The 19,666-nt window shown below is 36.6% G+C and overlaps 1 pseudogene; it reads left to right on the forward strand.

The window, feature by feature from the left end:
* The first annotated feature begins 17,650 nt into the window (after positions 1 to 17,650).
* LOC121016661 (putative vomeronasal receptor-like protein 4) lies at positions 17,651 to 18,647 on the forward strand (annotated as a pseudogene).
* Positions 18,648 to 19,666: the final 1,019 nt, after the last annotated feature.

Genomic DNA, 19,666 nt, shown 5'->3' on the forward strand with positions numbered 1-19,666 from the left:
ACTGCAGGAATTGATTCATGAACTCAGCAAAGTTGCAGGATATAAAATCAATGCACAGAAATTGGTTGCATTCCTATACAGCAACAATGAAGCAACAGAAAGAAATCAAGGAATCAATCCCATTTACAGTTGTACAAAAAAACCACAAAATACCTAGGAATAAATCTAGAAAGAGGTGAAATATCTATACACCAAAAAGTATAGAAGGCTTATGAAAAAAATTGAAGAAGACACAAAAGATGGAAAAATATTCCATGCTCCTGGATAGGACAGAGAAATATTGTTAAAATGTCACTACTACCCAAAGCAATCTACATATTCAATGCAATCCTTATCAAAATAACACCAGCATTCTTCACAGAATGAGAACAAATAATCCTAAAATTTGTATGGAACCATAAAAGACCCCGAATAGCCGAAGCAATTTTGAAAAAGAAAACCAAAGCAGGAGGCATCACAATGCCAGACCTCAAGCTATACTACAAAGTTGTAATTATCAAGACAGTATGGTACTGGCACAAGAACAGGCACTCAGATCAATGGAACAGAATAGAGAGCCCAGAAATTGACCCACAAATGTATAGCCAACTAATCTTTGACAAAGCAGGAAAGAATATGCAATGGAATAAAGACAGTCTCTTCAGCAACTGGTGCTGGGAAAACTGGACAGCGACATGCAGAAGAATGAACCTGGACCACTTTCTTACACCATGCACAAAAATAAACTCAAAATGGATGAAAGACCTCAATGTAAGACAGGAAGCCATCAAAATCCTTGAGGAGAAAGCAGGCAAAAACCTCTTTGATCTTGGCCACAGCAACTTCTTACTCAACACGTCTCCAGAGGCAAGGGAAACAAAAGGAAAAATGAACTACTGGGACCTCATCAAAATAAAAAGCTTCTGCACACTTAAGGAAACAATCAACAAACCTAAAAGGCAACCGACAGAATGAGAGAAGATATTTGCAACTGACATATCAGATAAAGGATTCATTTCCAAAATCTACAAAGAAATTATCAAATTCCACACCCAAAAAACAAATAATCCAGTGGAGAAATGGGCAAAAGACATGAATAGACACTTCTCTAAGGAAGACATCCAGATGGCCAACCAACACATGAAAATATGCTCAACATCACTCATAATCAGGGAAATACAAATCCAAACCACCATGAGATACCACCTTACACCTGTCAGAATGGGTAACATTAATAACTCAGGATGCGGAGAAAGAGGATCTCCTTTGCGTTGTTGGTGGGAATGCAAGCTGGTGCAGCCACTCTGGAAAACAATATAGAGGTTCCTCACAAAACTAAAGATAGAACTATTCTACAACCCAGCAATTGCACTACTAGGCATTTATCCACAGGATATAGGTGTGCTGTTTCGAAGGGACACATGCACCCCCATGTTTATAGTAGCACTATCAACAATAGCCAAAGTACGGAAAGAGCCCAAATGTCCATCGATGGATGAATGGATAAAGAAGATGTGGTATATACAATGGAGTATTACTTGGCAATCAAAAAGAATGAAATTTGCCATTTGCAATGACGTGGATGGAACTGGAGGGTACTACGCTAAGTGAAATTAGTCAGTCAGAGAAAGACAAACATCATATGACTTCACTCATATGAGGACTTTAAGAGACAAAACAAATGAACATAAGGGAAGGGAAACAAAAATAATATAAAAACAGGGAGGGGGACAAAACAGAAAAGACTCATAAATATGGAGAACAAACTGAGGGTGGCTGGATGGGTTGGGGGATGGGGGATGGTGTAAATGGGTAAGGGGCAGTAAGAAATCTACTCTTGAAATCATTGTTGCACTATATGCCAACTAATTTGGATGTAAGTTTTAAGAAAGAAAAATAATTAAAAAAAAGACAAGGATGATTTACTCTTTATTGTTAGTGACAAAGATGGGGTGTAACATAAAAGTACCTCCTTTGGTTTTTGGCAAACACTCATCAAGCACTTGCTATCTGCTACCCACTGTGTTAGCAATATAGATACATGATGGGTTGGGGGAAAACATGTCCTCTCTGACTTCATGGACCTTGGTTTACTGGTAAGTGCAACAAAGGATACCAGGGACTGGTTCATGGAGGAAGAGATGCATGAGTTGGGGCAGGGTAACTGCAGGACAAAGAGAAAATTCTCATTGCCCAGAGGAGGAGGAATTTTGTCTGGAACAGAGAGAGAAACACACAGAGCCAGGGAGAGCATAGGACAACATGTAGCCATTAAAGGGCTTTTTATGTATTAGGGTCCTGGTGGTCAGATTTGGTCAAGACATCTACAGGGCCACTCTTTCAGCAATCACCCATGACTGAGAACCCCCTCACCTCAAAGATGGATGCTGCTCAAAATCTTTCCCACCCCTTTTCTTTATGGTTTAGCACACCCCAAACTTGTCCCTCCTCCCAGACAGAAAAGATTCCTTTGTGCTTTAAATCAGTTATCTCAAACTTTTGAATGTGCACTCCACCAGGAAAACCTTTTTGGCCATGCAGCCTGATTCACCCATCCATTTGCAAACTATGTTCATTCTCAACTGTTTCTATACATAGAATAAAACTCACATGACCAGGAATTAAGATGTGGGGAAGAAGGCTACAGTTAGAAGTTACTTTATCTGCACACAGGAATGACTCTTCTGCTATGAGCCTGTCTCCCATTTGTGAGACGTGGGCATCACTAGGAGACAACCTGCACCTGTACCTCTTACTACAATTCACTATCTGCTCACAAAATAACTCCTATCAAACTCACACAAGCAACTCCAATTACAAAGAGATAGTACACAAAACAGCATGGTACTGGCATAAAAATAAACACATGGGTCATTTGAAAGGAATGGAGAGAACAAGAATGAAAGCACATACATATGGTTAATGAAATTACAAAGAAGCAGCCAAGGACACACAATGGGGAAAGAAAGCTCTCTTCAATATATGGTGCTGGGGGAGTCAACAGCCACAAGCAAAAAAAATTAACCTGGACCCTTATCTTCAACCACACCCAAAAGTCACTTCAAAATGTGGTAAGGGGTGAAACATAAGACCTGAAATCATAAAACTGCTAGAAAGAAACATGGGCGGGAAGCATTTTGGGATCTGTCTTTGAGATGAATTTTTTTGATGGTGGATTTGACACCCAAAGTAAAGGAAATAAATGTAAAAATAAATGAGACTAAGTCAAACTAAACAATTTTCACACCTAAGGAAACAATCAATAAAAATGAATAGACAACATATTTAAAAGGAAGAAAAAATTCAAACAGTAGTCTGAAGAAAAGGCCAATATCATATACATGTAATATACACCTCAGACAACTCAGTAGCAACACAGTGAAGCAATGCAAAGTGCTGAAATCACTAAACAGCAGGGAAATGACAATCAACACCACAAAAAGCTATCACCTTGCCCCTGTCACAGAGTTGGCAAGACTGTGGAGGAAAGAGATTTCTGTACACTGTTGGTGGAAATGTAACTTGGTGCCGACCCCTCTGGAAAACAACACGGAGGTTCCTCAAAAAAATTAAAAATAGAACTACCATACAATCCAGCAATTCACTTCTGGGTATTTATCTGAAGGAAACAAAAACACAAATCCTAAATGATATACCAACACTCATATTCACTGCACCATTATTTACACTAGCCAACAGCTAGAAACAGCCTATGAGACCATAGATGGATGAATGGGTACAGGAAACATCACACACACACACACACACACACACACACACACACACAGTACTATTTATCCATGAAAAGAATGAAATGTGGCCATTTGTGTCAACATGGATTGACCTTGATGTCATCGTGCTAAAGGACAGAAATAAACCAGAGGCAAATACACATGATCACTTATATGTGGAATCTTATAAAGAATAAAAAGCTCATAGACACAAAGAATAGGTTAATAGTTCCCTGAAAAGGGGTCAGGAGGTGGAAAAAATGGTGGAAGCTGATCAAAAAGTAGAAACTTCCAGGTACAAGATACATGATTCCTGGGCATGTAATGTGCAGCAGGGTAACTATAGCTAATGATCTTGTCTATTTGAAAGTTGCTAAAAGTTTATTTCTACTACAAGAAAAATTGTAAACATGCATTATGATGAATACTAACATGTATTCTGTTGATATTTTCACACTATATACAAATAGTAAATAATTATGCTGTTGTACACCTAAAACAAATGTTATACATCATTTATATCTCAATTAAAACCAAACAAAACCATTATGCAATGTGTAAGAAGATACACTGGGAGAATGTGAATATTTAGTAACATTCAGGATAATAATAGTGGTGATCCTTACGGGGCACATTCTTAGGTTAAAACACTGTGCCCCAGGTTGAACTCACATTATCTCATTTAAACCACAGCAACACTAAACACTTAAAAAATTAAAAAAAAAAAGGGGGGGCGCCTGGGTGGCTCAGTCGGTTGAGCGTCCGACTTCGGCTCAGGTCATGATCTCACAGTCCGTGGGTTCAAGCCCCGCGTCAGGCTCTGTGCTGACCGCTCAGAGCCTGGAGCCTGTTTCAGATTCTGTGTCTCCCTCTCTCTCTGCCCCTCCCCCACTTGCATTCTGTCTCTCTCTGTCTCAAAAATAAATAAACACTTAAAAATTTTTTTTAAAAAAATAAACCACAGCAACACTAACAAGATCTGCGCACTATGTCATTTTGTAGAGAATGAAACTCCGGCTTACCCAAATTAAGCAATTTTCCCAAGATAGCAAATGGTAGAGCATGGATTCAAACCAAGGTCTTCTGAGTAGTAAAGCTAATTCAGAGCACAAGTCATGAACGTTCCCTAGAAATAATTCGCCTGCAGCAGGTAACTGCAGGCCCAGGTAGCAGGTCTCTGCAGGGAGGTAAAAGGGAGGGAGTCCAGGAAGTAGAACCACAGGAACTATGCAGCACCCCTGCTGTGAGCATGGTCCCAGGCCCAGGATTGTGGGGGCGCTGTGGGTCTCTTTCAAACTCTGCCCTCACTCCCAACCAACACCGCTCACCTGAGGACCCCAGGCTTAGGAGGATTCTGATTGGCTGGTCCTCTATGACATCATTTGTGCACAGGACATCCTGTATGGGGTGCTACCATGAAGGTATTTGTGACGCAGTCCTCCTTTCTTCGTCCTTGTGCACATGAGCACACACTAGCACACACACATTAGTGCACACTAGTATACACAAGGGTGTACATCAGTACACACTTAGCACACACACTAGATCACACAAGGATGTCTAGCACATTTTATTGCTCACTAGAACACACCAGCACACAAGCTAGTACTCATACCTGCATAAATCCAAGTATACAGCTATATCACACACTAGTATAAAATTGGCATATATCTGTACACACACTAGTACGTCCAGTACATACTACTACTCACTAATACACAATAGCATACAATCTATACTCAATTGAGGACAAATACTAGAACACAGCTAGTACACATGCTAGCACAGAGTTTCAAACCTATTACAGAGTGCAGTACACATTTTGGGTCACTGTGTCCAAATGCTGGTGGGTCCATGACCTGCAGGTCTGGGGCCAACTTTAGTCAGAATCCTAGTAACATAACATTTGGGGAGCCTTTATATCTTGGGGAATTCTCTCCTGAGTGAGCAAAGGCTGCCATGACTAAGAACAAGAGAAAAACCTGATGCTCAGAAACTGTCCTGGGGAAGGAAAGCCATAGATACAGCTTTCAGAGTATTGGGTACAAAGCTCAAATTTATACAAATGGCTTTTAACAACAGTAGGGGTAGTGATAAATAATTCTCTGAGAAAGAGTTTGAATTGAAGAATTCCCTCACAATATATGTGGAAGTACATCAAAGTATGAAAAATCTGTGTTTAAATTTGGTGTAGCTGAAGGACGAGACTGAAAGAATTTGCCAGAGCATCAGGTCCCTGGACATGACCCAACATGAGGAGGGAATAGGGAGCAAGTGAGGAGACCCAGGCCTTAAGAAAGACGAGTCATAGGCTGAGCTCCCCCAGCCCAAAGATGGGTCCTGCCAACCTCCTGGGCAGTGGGCCAATCAGGGGCAGGCTTAGATTCCTGGAGTTCAGGACCTCTCTGTCCAAATTCAGGGCTTCCTTGGGATTTTTGCCTTCCAGGCCACATTTTCAAAAGGAAGAGGTCACCACACATAGTTGCCCTAGGAGGACATAAAAGGGAAGCTGGACTGGTATGTGGGTCACCTCTTGGAGTGGGAGTGGCATAGCCTTCAGGATGTCTACCAGTTTTAAATAAATAGTTGTGTTTGAATGCAAAAGAAGAGTTCCCTGGTGTTTGTGATGCACAGCTCAGAATCACAGTCACCACGGCCCCACACTAGTCACTGCCTTCTCGAGATGGTGGGCGGGGTCTCCATGTCTCTGAGACAGTGGCAGAGAACTAGAGGGAGGTAACACTCAGCAAAACCTGGGCATCCTAATCAACGTTTTTCACACACATTGACTCCTCTAGGTCTCAAGACCAGTTGTTGAGGTGGGTGCCATTCTGTTAGAAAGGAAAACAGAAGCAGAGTGTATGCACACAGGTATTTCTGCATAGACCATTCTGACCCAAGACCTCACAACCAGTTTGTGGCAAAACTTGACTCCAAAATCTGGATGTTTAAGGTCTCTTTTGGCAACAAGGCCATTCACATACCATAGGCCAAAGCAAGGCATACTGTTAAGCCCATTCTGAAAGAAAAGTAAATGTGGTCCACATGGAGGACGATGGCCAGGAAGGAAAGGTGAACAAATGAGGACAAATAATACAATGTATTTTACTCTGCTAGCATGTGATCCCCTAAACAGAATTATCTTATTGTTTTGCAGTGCCCAGAACCATGGCTGGCATTTAGTAAATGAAGCCAAGAATCTTGAAGAAAAGAACATGACCATATTTATTTTAAACATAGTTATGGTTCTATATCTTTTTATTTTGGATCCTGATAAGGTCCCAGTTGTTTATTTCTGCTTCTATTTCCCTTGCCTCCTGAGCCATGTCTACTTAGAAGTTGATGTGGCCGAGGTCAAAGAGGTTGCTGCCTCTTTACTCCTGAAGGCGTTTTATGGTTTCCTGCCTCACATTTAAGTCTTTCATCCATTTTGAATTTATTGTTGTGTATGGTGTAAGAAAGTGGTCCAGGTTCACTCTTCTGCATGTCACTCTCCAGTTTTCCCAGTACCATTTGCTAAAGAAACTGTCTTCTTTCCATTGGATACTCTTTGCTGCTTTGTGAAAATTAGGTTGGCCAGAGATTTGTGGGTCCATTTTTGTATTCTCTATTTTGTTCCATGTTTCTTTTTTTGTGTAAGTACCATACTGTCTTGATGATTACAGGTTTGCAATGCAGCTGGAATTCCCAAATTGTGATGCCTCCAGCTTTGGTTTTTTTTTTTTTTTCTTCATCATAACTGTGGCTATTCAGAGTCTTTTCTGGTTCAATACCAGTTTTGTGATGGTTTGTTCTAACTCTGTGAAAACTACTGGTGTTATTTGAATAGGGATTGCACTGAATGTGTAGATTGCTTTGGGTTGTAGATACTATTTAATGTTTGTTCCTCCAATCCATAAACATGGAATGGCTTCCCATTTCTTTGTGTAATCAATTTCTTTCACAAGTGTTTTATAGTTCTCAGGCAATAGATCTTTTACCTCTTTGGGTAGGTTTATTCTTAGACATCTTATTGAACTTGGTGCAGTTGAAAATGGAATCAATTACTTGATTTCTCTCTCTTGCTTCATTATTGTTGTATAGAATTGCAGCAGATTCCAGTATATTGATTTTGTATCCTGTGCCTTTATTGCATTTACATATCCATTCTAGCAATTTTTAAGTGGGGTCTTTCAGTTGTACTTCATAGAGTGTCACGCCATCTGCAAATAGTGAAATGTTGACTTCTTCGCTGATTTTGATGCCTTTTATTTCTTTTTGGTGTCTGATGACTGTGGCTAGGATTTCCATTACTATGTTAAATACCAGTGGTGACTGTTGAGATCCCTGTCTTATTTCTGAATAGAGGAAACGCTCTCAATTTTTCCCCCCATTGAGGATTATATTACCTGTAGGTCTTTCAAATATGGCCTTTGTGCTGTGGAGGTACATTCTCCTTATCTCACTTTATGGTGTATTTTTATCAAGGAATGACACTGTACTTTGCCAAACATTTTTTCTGCATATTTTGAGAGGATCATGTGGTTCTTATCCTTTCCTTTATTAATATGTCATACGACGGTGATTTTTTTGTGTGTGAATATTGAACTACCTTTGCAGTAGAGGAATAAAACCCACTTGATTGTGGTGAGTCATTTCTTTAAATACACTGTTGGATTAGATTTGCAAGTATTTTCTTGTGAACTCTTGCATCCATGTTCATTAGGGATATTGGCAGGCAATTCTCTTTTTTAGTGGACTCTTTGTCTGGTTTTGGAATCAAGGTAGATGATTTACAATGATGGGCTTGTAAAATTAATTTGAATATTTTGTTTCCATTTCTATTTTTGGGGACACTTTGAGAAGAATGGGTATTGATGTTTCTTTAAATGTTTTGTAGAATTCCCTGGAAAGCCATCTGGTCCAGGATTTTTGTTTGCTGGGATATTTTTGATTACTGATTCAGTTTCTTTGCTGGTTATCAGTCAATTCTGTTTTTCTATTTATTCTTGTCCAGTGTTGGTAACTTGTAAGTTTTTATGAACTTATCCATTACTTCCATATTTCCCAATTTTGGCATTAATTTTTCATAATATTCTTGTATAATTTTTGTATTTCTTGATGTTGATTGTGATCTCTGCTCACTCATTCATGATTTTACTTATTTGGTTTCTTTCTCTTTTCTTTTTAGAAGCCTTGAAGGGTGTTTATCAATTTTATTAATTCTTTCAAAGAACCAGCTCTGGTTTCATTGATCTGCTCTACAATGTCTTTCTCTCTGTTTGTTTCTATGTCACTTATTTCTAATTTTTTTAACGTTTATTTATTTTTGAGAGGCAGAGCACGAGTGGGGGAGGGGCAGAGAGATGGAGACACAGAATCTGAAGAAGGCCCCAGACTCTGAACTGTCAGCACAGATACTAACATGGGGCCTGAACTCAGCATCTGTGAGATCGTGACCTGAGACGAAGTCGGATTGCTTAACCGATGAGGCCATCCAGGAGCCACTATGTCAATGATTTCTGCTCTAGTTTTCATTATTTCCCTTATGCTGACTTTAGGCTGAGTTTGTGGCTCTTTTTCTCACTCGTTAGGTGTAACTTTAAGTCGTGTACTCAAGATTTTTCTTGCTTCTTGAGGTAGGCCTGTATTGCCAAATACTCACTTTTATGACTGCTTTTGCACCATCCCAAATATTTTGGACTGTTGTGCTTTCATCATCATTTGTTTCCATGTATTTTTTAAAATTTCTGTTGTAATTTCCTGGTTGACCCAGTCATTCTTTCATAGAATGTTGTTTAACCTTCATGTAATTGTGGTCTTTCCAAATTTTTACTTGTGTTTGACTTCAAACTTCATATGTCGTGCTTGGAAAATATGCATGGTATGATCTCAATATTTAGTACTTGTTAACATGATTTGTGACCTAGTATGTTATCTATTCGGGAAAATGCCCCATGTGCCCTCAAAAAGAATGTTTGAGGATGGAATGTTCTGAATATACCTGTTAAATCCATTTTGTCCAGGGTCTCCTTCAAAGGCATTGATAGCTTGTTAACTTTCTGCTTAGATTATCTGTCCATTGTCATACTTGGGGTGTTAAAATCTCTTCCTATTTTTGCAGTATTGTCATTGAGTTATCTTATGATTGTTATTAATTGTTTTATGCATTTTAGTTCTTTCAAATTGGGGGCATAGATGTTTACAATTTTTGGATTTTCTTTTTAATTAGACTTCTTTAGTATGTTATAGTGTTGTATTTCATCTCTTCTTACAGTCTCGGTTTATAATCTTGTTTCTCTGATAGCAGTATTGCTACTCTGGCTTTCTCTTCACATCTATTTGCATGATAAATGCTCTCCAGCCCCTCACTTTCAATCTTCAGGTGTCTTTAGGTATAAAATGAATGTCTTGTAGGCAACATATCCTTTGGTGTTGTTTCTTACTCATTCTTACACCCTATGTCTTTTGATTGAAGCATGTATTGTATTTACAATCACAGTGATTGCTGATAGATCTGAATTCAGTGCCATTTTATTACCTGTTTTGTCATTGTTTCTGCAGAGTTTCTGTTTCTTTCTAGTCTTTGTCGTATTTGGTATTCCTTACTCAAAGTGTCCCCTTTAATGTTTATTTCAGTGTTGGTTTACTGGTCACCAGCTACTTTAACTTTTTTGTCTAGGAAAATCATTACCTTTCCTTCTATTCTGATTGACAGCATTGGTGGATAGAGTATTCTTGGCTGCATATTTTTCCCATTCAGCATGTTGAATATATCATGCCACTCCAGTTGGCCCAGTTTCTGTGGGGAGGTCTTCTGCTATTATTTGTCTTCCCTCATAAGTTAGGGACTTCTTTTCTATTGCTGCTTTTAGGATGTTTTCATTATCTCTATATTTTACCATTTCTACTATGATATGCCTTGGTGTTTACCTGCTTTTGTTGATTTTGTTGGGACTTCTCTGTGCCTCTTGAATTTGGATGTCTCACATTAGGAATGTCTTCAGCTATAATTTCTTTTTGGTATAATTGTAAATGTTTGTTTTTTTGTTTGTTTTCTTTCTGCTACATCATTATGAGTGTATGGAAATACAACACATTCCTGTATATTGATTGTTTATTCTATAAGTTTACTGAATTATTTTTCAGTTCTAATATTTTTCAATTCAATTTTAAATTCTTTTCTTTCAGCTACATCATTATGAGTGTAAAAAATGCAACATATTCCTGCATATTAGTGGCATATCTACATTTTTTATGTATACATTTTCAGTTCTAATAATTTTTAGATGGATTCATTAAGGTTTTTATATATAGTGTCATGTCATCTGAAAATTGCAAATTTTCGTTATTCCTTACAAATTTGGATGACATTTCTATATGATTCTTTTCTTATTACTGTGGTTACCACTTTTGGTACTAGTTTACACAGAAGTGGTGAAACTGGATATTTGTGCTTCCTTCCTTCCTGATCTTGGTGTAAAGGTTTTCACTTTTTCAACATTGAGTATGATATTACCACTCTGATTTTCTCATATGGCCTTTTTCATGTTGAGGTATGTTCTTTCTAAATTCATTTTGTTGTGCCTTATTATAATGAATAGGTTGTATTTTGTCAAATGCTTTTTCTGCATCTATAGAGATGAATATATGGTTTTTACCCTTCATGATTTTAATGTCATTTATCACATTGAAGTTGGAAACACCAAATGCATCACTAAAATAGTTACAGTGGATAACAGCTAATGATTTTTAAAATTTAATATTGAATATGTTTTGGTAAAACCTGTTGAGGAATACTTGCATATAATGGTTTTCATATCTGTGTAATACTGGCCTTTTGAAATCAATTTGAAAGTTTTCATTTATGCTCTACTTTCGTTTAGTAGCTTGAGAATAGTTATTAACTTTTTTTTTTAAGTGTTTGATAGAATTCCCCTGTGAAGCCATCTGAACCTGGACTTTGCTTTGCTTGGGTGATTTTTGATTACTGATTCAATTTTATTACTGGTAAACAGTTTGTTCCAATTTTCTATTTTCCAATTTATCTATTCCTTCTAGTTTGTCTAGTTATTAGCATATAATTTGTCTCTATATTATTTTATATTTCTTTGCACTTAAGTGATTCTGTTGTTATTTTAGCTTCTTGACTTATTTTATTTCTTTTTTAATGTTTAATTTAGTTTTGAAAGATACAGTGACCAGGGTAGAAGAAGGGGGGGAACAGAGGATCCAAAGTGGGCTCCGCACTGACAGCAGCAACCAATGTGAGGCTCAGACTCACAAACCATAAAGACCATTACCTGAGCCAAAGTCTGATGTTCAACCAACTGAGCCACCTGATTTTATTTTTTCGAGTCTTCTTTTTTCAGTCTGGCTGAAGTTTTTGTTTTGTTTTTTTTCAGTTGTGCTTATTTTTTCAAAGAACAACCTCTTGATTTCATTGATATTGTCTTTTTTTTTCTTTTAGTTTATATTATTAGTGTATGGAAACCAATTTGACAATAAATTTCATATTAAAAAAATAAAAAATGCATCCATTTAACCAAAAAAAAAAATAGTAGATTTTTGTTGAATTTCACAATCAGGAAATGCCGGGTCTTTCATTTGTGGCCTGGTACACCCTCAAGTGGCAGATGGAGAGACTTCCCCTTCATTCTCATTATGCAATAAATGTTAGATTTTAATGGCTTTATATTTTATATTTGAACAGTCATTTATATTCACAGAAAAAATAAGGGTAAGGTATAGAGATTTTCAATATACTTTCTGCTTCCACACATGCAGCTTCCACCAGAACCCACATACTCTACCAGAGTGGTACATTATTTCCAATAGATAAACATACACTGATACATTATAATCAACAAAAGTCCAGAGGTTACATTATTGTTCATTCTTAGCGTTGCGTGTGTGTGTGTGTGTGTGTGTGTGTGTGTGTGTGTTTGGAAAAAAAGTATATTGAGTTGTATGGATCTTTATAGAATTACAGATTCTAAAAGTCCTCTGTATTCAAAATATTCCCCTCTCTCCTTTTCCAACCACTGATCCTATTGTTTTCTCTGCAGTTTTGCTTTTCCCAGAGGTCTTGTAGTTGGAATCACACAGATGAAGCCTTGTTATTGGATTATTTAAAAAACTATCCCAATATCAGATGTTTTTTGATAGTGAAAATGGGCCACAAAAACAGCAATATTGATAAGGATTAAGATTAAATTTAGTTATAAGAAGTTGTTCTTGATGGGTATTACAAAAACAAACACGTGGTAAGATTCTAGAGTTGTTTCCTTATTGCTGACTGTGTGAAATAAGATGAGAAGAAACAACTGAAGAGACTTGGAGTTGGGAGTGACAGAATAGTCCACCACAAGAGCCTACAAGTGTGTGTCAAACAAGATACTTTGGCGAGGAGAGTGTAAACCTCAACCCTAAATGCTGCTTGAATGGAGATTCACTTTTAACATTTACTAAGTACAACTGACCAAACAGTTGGAGGAGGCTGTTAGAAAGCAGGCTACAAATTTCTCACCATGCAGCTGCCCTGGCAGAGTGCTGAAATCCCTATGAAAGGATTACTTCAGGACACTGCGGTGGCTCAGTCAGTTAAGTGTCCAACTCTTTACTTCAGCTCAGGTCTTGATTTCACAGTTTGTGAGACCAAGCCCTGCATCAGGCAGTCTGCTGCATACTTGGGATTCTCTCTCTCCCTCTCTCTATGCCCCTCCTTTCTCTCACTCTTAAAAATAAATAAATAAAAGTTACAGAAATAATTAATTCACCCAAATTAAATGGAGGAGACACTACTCATTCCCACAAATGTGCTGTATCACCTAGCTAGGAACTTGAGACCAATTTAGAATATATGTGAAGACTGCCAAAACCTTCCAACCATCAGTTACATTGGACAATCTGCTACTGTGTTCTGGTTATTTGAAATTAACATTATTGAAAGACTTTGGGTCTTTCCGATGCTGACACCATACAACTCCTAGAAAGTTATCTAGGGAAATGATCTTACATGTAGAAATTTGGAACCCAGATGTTTCCATTATTATCCAGGAAGTAGGAGATTTCACTTTTCCCTATAGTGTCTGCCCCTCCTACAAATCCCAAAGCTAAGGCTGTACTGCTTCTACAGGTGAAATGACACTTATGGACATGGGGGAGATGAGCTGAGAACATCCCTTCCCTATAACTTCTTCTTGTCCCATCTCTTACAAACAGTCTCACTCTAAAGTCTCATTTGGGTAAGTGACTATTTCTCAGCTTCATTAACAGTAAGTGTTCAAGAATCAGAAGGGAGGTGAGATGAGGCATGATTTTTGGTTGAAATATTAGAATATTCATAGCTTCAGTCTTACAACTTATTGAATTATAACTACCATCAGTTGATATTTCCAGATTAAAGGTGAATTTAATTAATGTTATTAGAGTATACAATTATATACTTATAGAATGACATTTGTGTGCATATCATGTTCCATTTCAAATTTGAATGCATTTTACTTTTTCTCACTTTGCCTGCTTATTCCTTTCTCCAGGATTTCAGAGAATTAAATAGCTTAAAAGAATGATATCTTTGTCATCATTCATCATGTTTCCCTCTGCACCCTGTACTCTTTCAATTGCCAGAAAGCAGCAGATGCTTTCCAGTTACTTAATGGTATCTGATGATTAGCATACTAATCATTTTGACATTAGTACCTTTTACAAAAACATGTTCTTTTACAAAAAAGTGTTCTTTTTTAATTTTTCAAATTTTCAGCTCTGTTTCTCATGGTGTCACTATCACTACTGAACCAACCAACTTACCTGCACCTTTTCACTTACAATTCTCATAATGACTTTAAGCTATAAATAACTAGACATAGGTTTTGTGGTTCATTTTTAAGAGTATGGTAAAACTAAGGAGAAATATGATGCTATTGACTGAAACAATAATACAAAAGAAGATGGGATGATTTTTTTCATATAGATTATACAGTGTGTGTGTGTGTGTGTGTGTGTGTGCATGCGCACACGTGCATGTGGCAGTCTAGAAAGCACTGTATAAATATTATATAATTTATTGGATAATAGAACTTCGAATGAAAGATTTTTTATAATGGTAAGGAAATACATTTTATAAAACTTTATTTTCTCCTATATAACATAATCTACTGAGAAATATCACTTGGGTTGTTGCAAATGATTTCTTCCTTTCATTTCCCCTTATTATTTCAGACATTTGATGTCAGTCCAAAGAACTTATGATGGGTGTTTGTGCCAGGTTTATTTAAGGGTGATATTTACTCACCATTATCTATGATTATGTACATAATTTTGGCTTAAAATATTCAAAATACCCTCAAGTAAGAGCGTACACATTAGAGTGAACTTCATCTGCCTTATCCGTCTTCCAGGACTGTTTAGTGTTTGCACCCTCAACCCCAGGAAGAACTAATTATCTCTCTTCAGACTGAGTACTGAGATGTGCATTTAGATTTAGAGGTTTTCAATATTTGTGCTAAGACCAAGTTCCTTTTTATGTACTCACCAATCAAATATACATATTTTTTAAATATTTCATTTCTACAGATAGAATCCATGTCTTCCAAATCCCGTTATTTTTCCTTGGTAGGGTTTTCAGATTTATTGAATATAATCACAGGATGCAGGAACTGAAATTCAGAAAAGTGGCAGTGACTTTTTTGGACCACTATATATTACTTGCATACATGCATTTAATATGTGTATGCAATAGTTGGTATATACATCTACTAAAATAATTATTCATCATTTTTATGATAATTAAATTTAACTGAATGTCTTACACTTGATTGTCCAACTCAAACCTATGGCAAACATGGTAATTTCTTATCTAGGCTCAACACCAAAACCATTGAGAGTGTCACGGTGGGGGGATGGCAGAGAATATTATGTATCTACTCAGCAGAAATACACCTTTTCAGTATGTGATAGCCATTTACAGAAAGCAGGCATGACTTAGAGGTGGTCAGCCATATATTCCATAAGTTGGTAAAATATTAAAAGTTATATATATATATAATTTTATTGAATATAATTTATTATTTCTTTTGGGGGAATACATGTCTTTTATCTTTAAAATTCATATACATTAAGTAAGTAATTATACATACATACTAGTGGCCAACAGCCAAATGTTCCTTTACTGACACTGGACTATGATCCCTACAATTTGGATATCATTGTGCCTTTAAGGCAATATAGCCTAATAGATCAGGCCTAGTCTCTAGGGCCTAATATGACAGCATAACCCAAGTGTTCTGTGGTATAGATATATATTTGTGGCAACTATTAGTTTTTTGTTTCTGACTTTGAAGATAAATTTGTCACATAATAAACATTTGGAAACAGCCATTTAATCGAATGTGCAATTACTGCTTTATAAAATCCCATATATCATGTGATTATAGAACATTTTTTTTACTCAGCAATGACATTCTGAGTTTCACCCAGGAACACTCACTCTCAAAATATCTTCATTGAGAACAAAGGTGAGTACTCCTTTCAACAGAAGAATAAATAGAATAAGTAGCACAGCTAAATATTTTAATCCCTGTATCACATTATTTCGGTAAAATAATTATGCCTACATACAGGGCAAATACCATAATAAATAATTGCAAAATTATTCAGTGACATTTTACAAAGTATTCTGATGCTGGAAATATCAGCATATTTTTTAATTGGGACATTTTTACATATGTTCATTTATTTATTTTCAGAGAGAGTGAGTGTGTGACAGTTGGTGAGGGGAGAGAGGGGGAGAGAGAGAATCCCAAGCACGCTCTGAGCTGTCAGTGCAGAGGCTTACACAGGAATCACTCACAACCCTGAGATCATGACCAGAGCTGAAATCAATCAAGAGTCAGACCGTTAACTGACTGAGCCACCCAGGCACCCCTATTGGAGGATTTTTAATGGTGTGGGAGGATATCCTCATATTAAATGAAATCTTCTGAAAATATCTCCATGCAAACATTTTAAAACAACTTTGCAGACATCATAAACTGGATAATCATGTGTTTGTCTTCTTGTCCACTTGAAAATTGAGAAATGGTCTTCAGCAATTCCCTACTGATATAAAAAGAGATTACAAAATGAATCACTGTGATGAAAATAAAAGGGAATGTGGCAGGTTCAACCTGAATAAAAATTTTAATAAGATTTGGAATAAAGTAGTTATTCTTATCCTCTGGTATGTCTATATGCAAATCCCCATATCCCTGATATGAATACATTAGGTTGTATGTCAATGAGAATTAAGATTACTGGTAAAAACATGATTAATAATAATCTGATTTTAAGGTGAGATTATGCTGAATTATCAAAATAGACCAAATGTAATCATGATGATCTCTAAATGTGGAAGGAGGAAGAAGAAAAAGTGTCACAGAATGTGATGGAAGACTTGCCTGGGCATAATTTTTTCCCAATTATTTGTTTGGTAATTCTTTCCCCATTAGCATAGAATTTATAACAGTTCAACTATATGAACACCTATGCATACTTTATATGGCTATTAGTATTCTTGGTGCTGAATATGAGACAGGGCAATGGAGGAAAGGTAAGAACAACTTTCTAAAAAAGAAATGAATGTACTGTAGGAGTATGGGGAATGGGTACATCATCCTGGCATGAATATGGATATGAGTTCTTTCTCTTTGTCCCCCACCCCGCCTCCCTCTCTTTTCTTCTCTCTCTCCAAAGTTAGATGATGCATATATTATAGAATATAGATAGATAGATGATTGATGGATAGATAGATAGAATGATAGATATAGGAAGATGACAGATAGGTAGGTATGTATATAATATACACATAGTAAAATTGGTGTACAAATAATGTTGAGACTGTATTCCTAAGATTTTATACAACATAGGTTTACTGATTAAACGAGTAAAATAAAAATTATGGTGATGATTTTGACAAGAAAATGAATCACATTGATGATGTAAAGTGTAATTTTTTTCAGATACACAAAAGGATCTATTTTTTTGGCTACTGTGATGATGACATATTCCATTTATATACTATTAAGATAGGCCAAATTTTACACATTAGTATTGTAATTTTTGCCAACACCTTCCTGCTTCTCTTCCACATCTTCATGCTCCTTCTGGATTATAGGCTTAAGCCTTCTGAAATGACCATCTATCCCTTGGCTCTTGTCCACATACTAAAACTTTTCCCTGCACTGTTTTTAATGTCTACAGACATATTTGAAGTACTGAACATTCTAAGTGATTTCAAATTCAAGGCTTTATTCTGCATGATCAGGGAGACAGGGGGTCTCTCCTTGAGCACCACCTGCCACCTCGTCATCTTCAAGGCCATCATCATCAGCCCTAGCACCTCCTGGTTGGCCAGCTTTAAACATACGTGCAAAAAGTACATCTTCCATTCTTTTATCATCTTATGGTTTCTCAGTTTGTCTCTCATTAGTAACTGCATCTTGTATACTGCTGCTCCTTCTAAAGTGACCCAGAGCAGTCTACTGCGTGTCAGTAAATACTTCTCACTTTCTCACCTAAACTCCATCATCAGGGAACTGTTTTTCACTTTTTTAATATCCAGGGATGGTTGTTTGTTGGAGGCATGCTGCTCTCAAGTGCATACATTATGATTCTCTTGTGCAGTCATCAGAGGCAGTGCCAGCACCTCTCCTCAAGAGTCTCCCCCTAGAGAAGGGCCACCCAAACCATCCTGCTGTTGGCGAGTTTCTTTGTGGTCATGTACTAGGTGGGCGTCATTATCTCCTTCTCCTCCACTCTGTTATGGGCACATGACACGTTCATTATGGATGTCCAGAAGCTTGTGCCAATGTCTATGCCACTGTCAGTGCATTGGTGCTAACAAATTCTAATAAAATAATAAAAAATGTGTTTCAAAAGTGTGGGAAAATTACAATCAAGTTATAAGTACACATTCTGAAAATCGTTATCTATAACTGATTATTTTGATTTTATTCAAATTATGGAGTGTTTATATATAATACTTAAATGTAATTTTAATTTATATGTAATTGAAAGTTTTACTGTATCTAAATATTTTTCAAACCTCTGTTACCAAGTACCCTCGAGTTTCTTAGTATAGTATCAAGGAGGATTTGATATTCCCATGTGTTGACAATTCCTTTATCTTTCGTTTTATTTCTCAAACACCCTTAAGGAAATTTTTCTGTATACAAGAGAAATACACTCTAAAGCATGACTATTGTACTTTAGTACAATGCTAGTAATTACCTATTGGTAATGCAACATTTGAAAATTCTATTTACTCTTTTTAGTTCAAGATATATAGCTGTGCATTTAATTTTAATTAAGCAAGACTTTTCTAACACTATATTCATTTATGTGTGTTCTGGCATCTATTAAGGCTGCAGAGTGTACTCTCACCTCTGTAGGTTTTCTAATTTATTTTTCTCTGCTTTAAACGCTGTGCTTTTTAATGTTTTTGTTGTAATTTCTTTTGTTTACACAATTTGATTAAGATTTCTGGTGAGTATCTTTATCTGCTTTTGTTGCAATGCATTTCTTTTTTATAACATCATGCCTAGTTTTTAAATTAGAAATTTATAATCATCATTTCTTTAATTTTGCTTTATTATTTTGTATAGACTAGTGAAACAATTAAATGATTCTTATTTCTTCCCATTCTGATCTTCATATTTCATCGTGACAACTCTATTCTCCATAAATGTTCTCTATTTATGTCTTTAGCTTCAATATTTTTGTTCAATATCTAGTATATTATTTCTCTCATCAACTCAGACTAATATAATTAACTAATATATTGTGTACTAAATTGAATTATTTAATTTTCTTTTTTTGTATTTTTTAATATGAATTTTATTGTCAAATTGATTTCCATACAACACCCAGTGCTCATCCCAACAGGTGCCCTCCTCAATGCCCATAACTCACTTTCCCCTCCCTCCCACCCCCCATCA

Source organism: Herpailurus yagouaroundi, unplaced genomic scaffold (assembly GCF_014898765.1).
Source record: "Herpailurus yagouaroundi ecotype Mexico unplaced genomic scaffold, PumYag 212, whole genome shotgun sequence".
Lineage (NCBI taxonomy): Eukaryota > Metazoa > Chordata > Mammalia > Carnivora > Felidae > Herpailurus > Herpailurus yagouaroundi.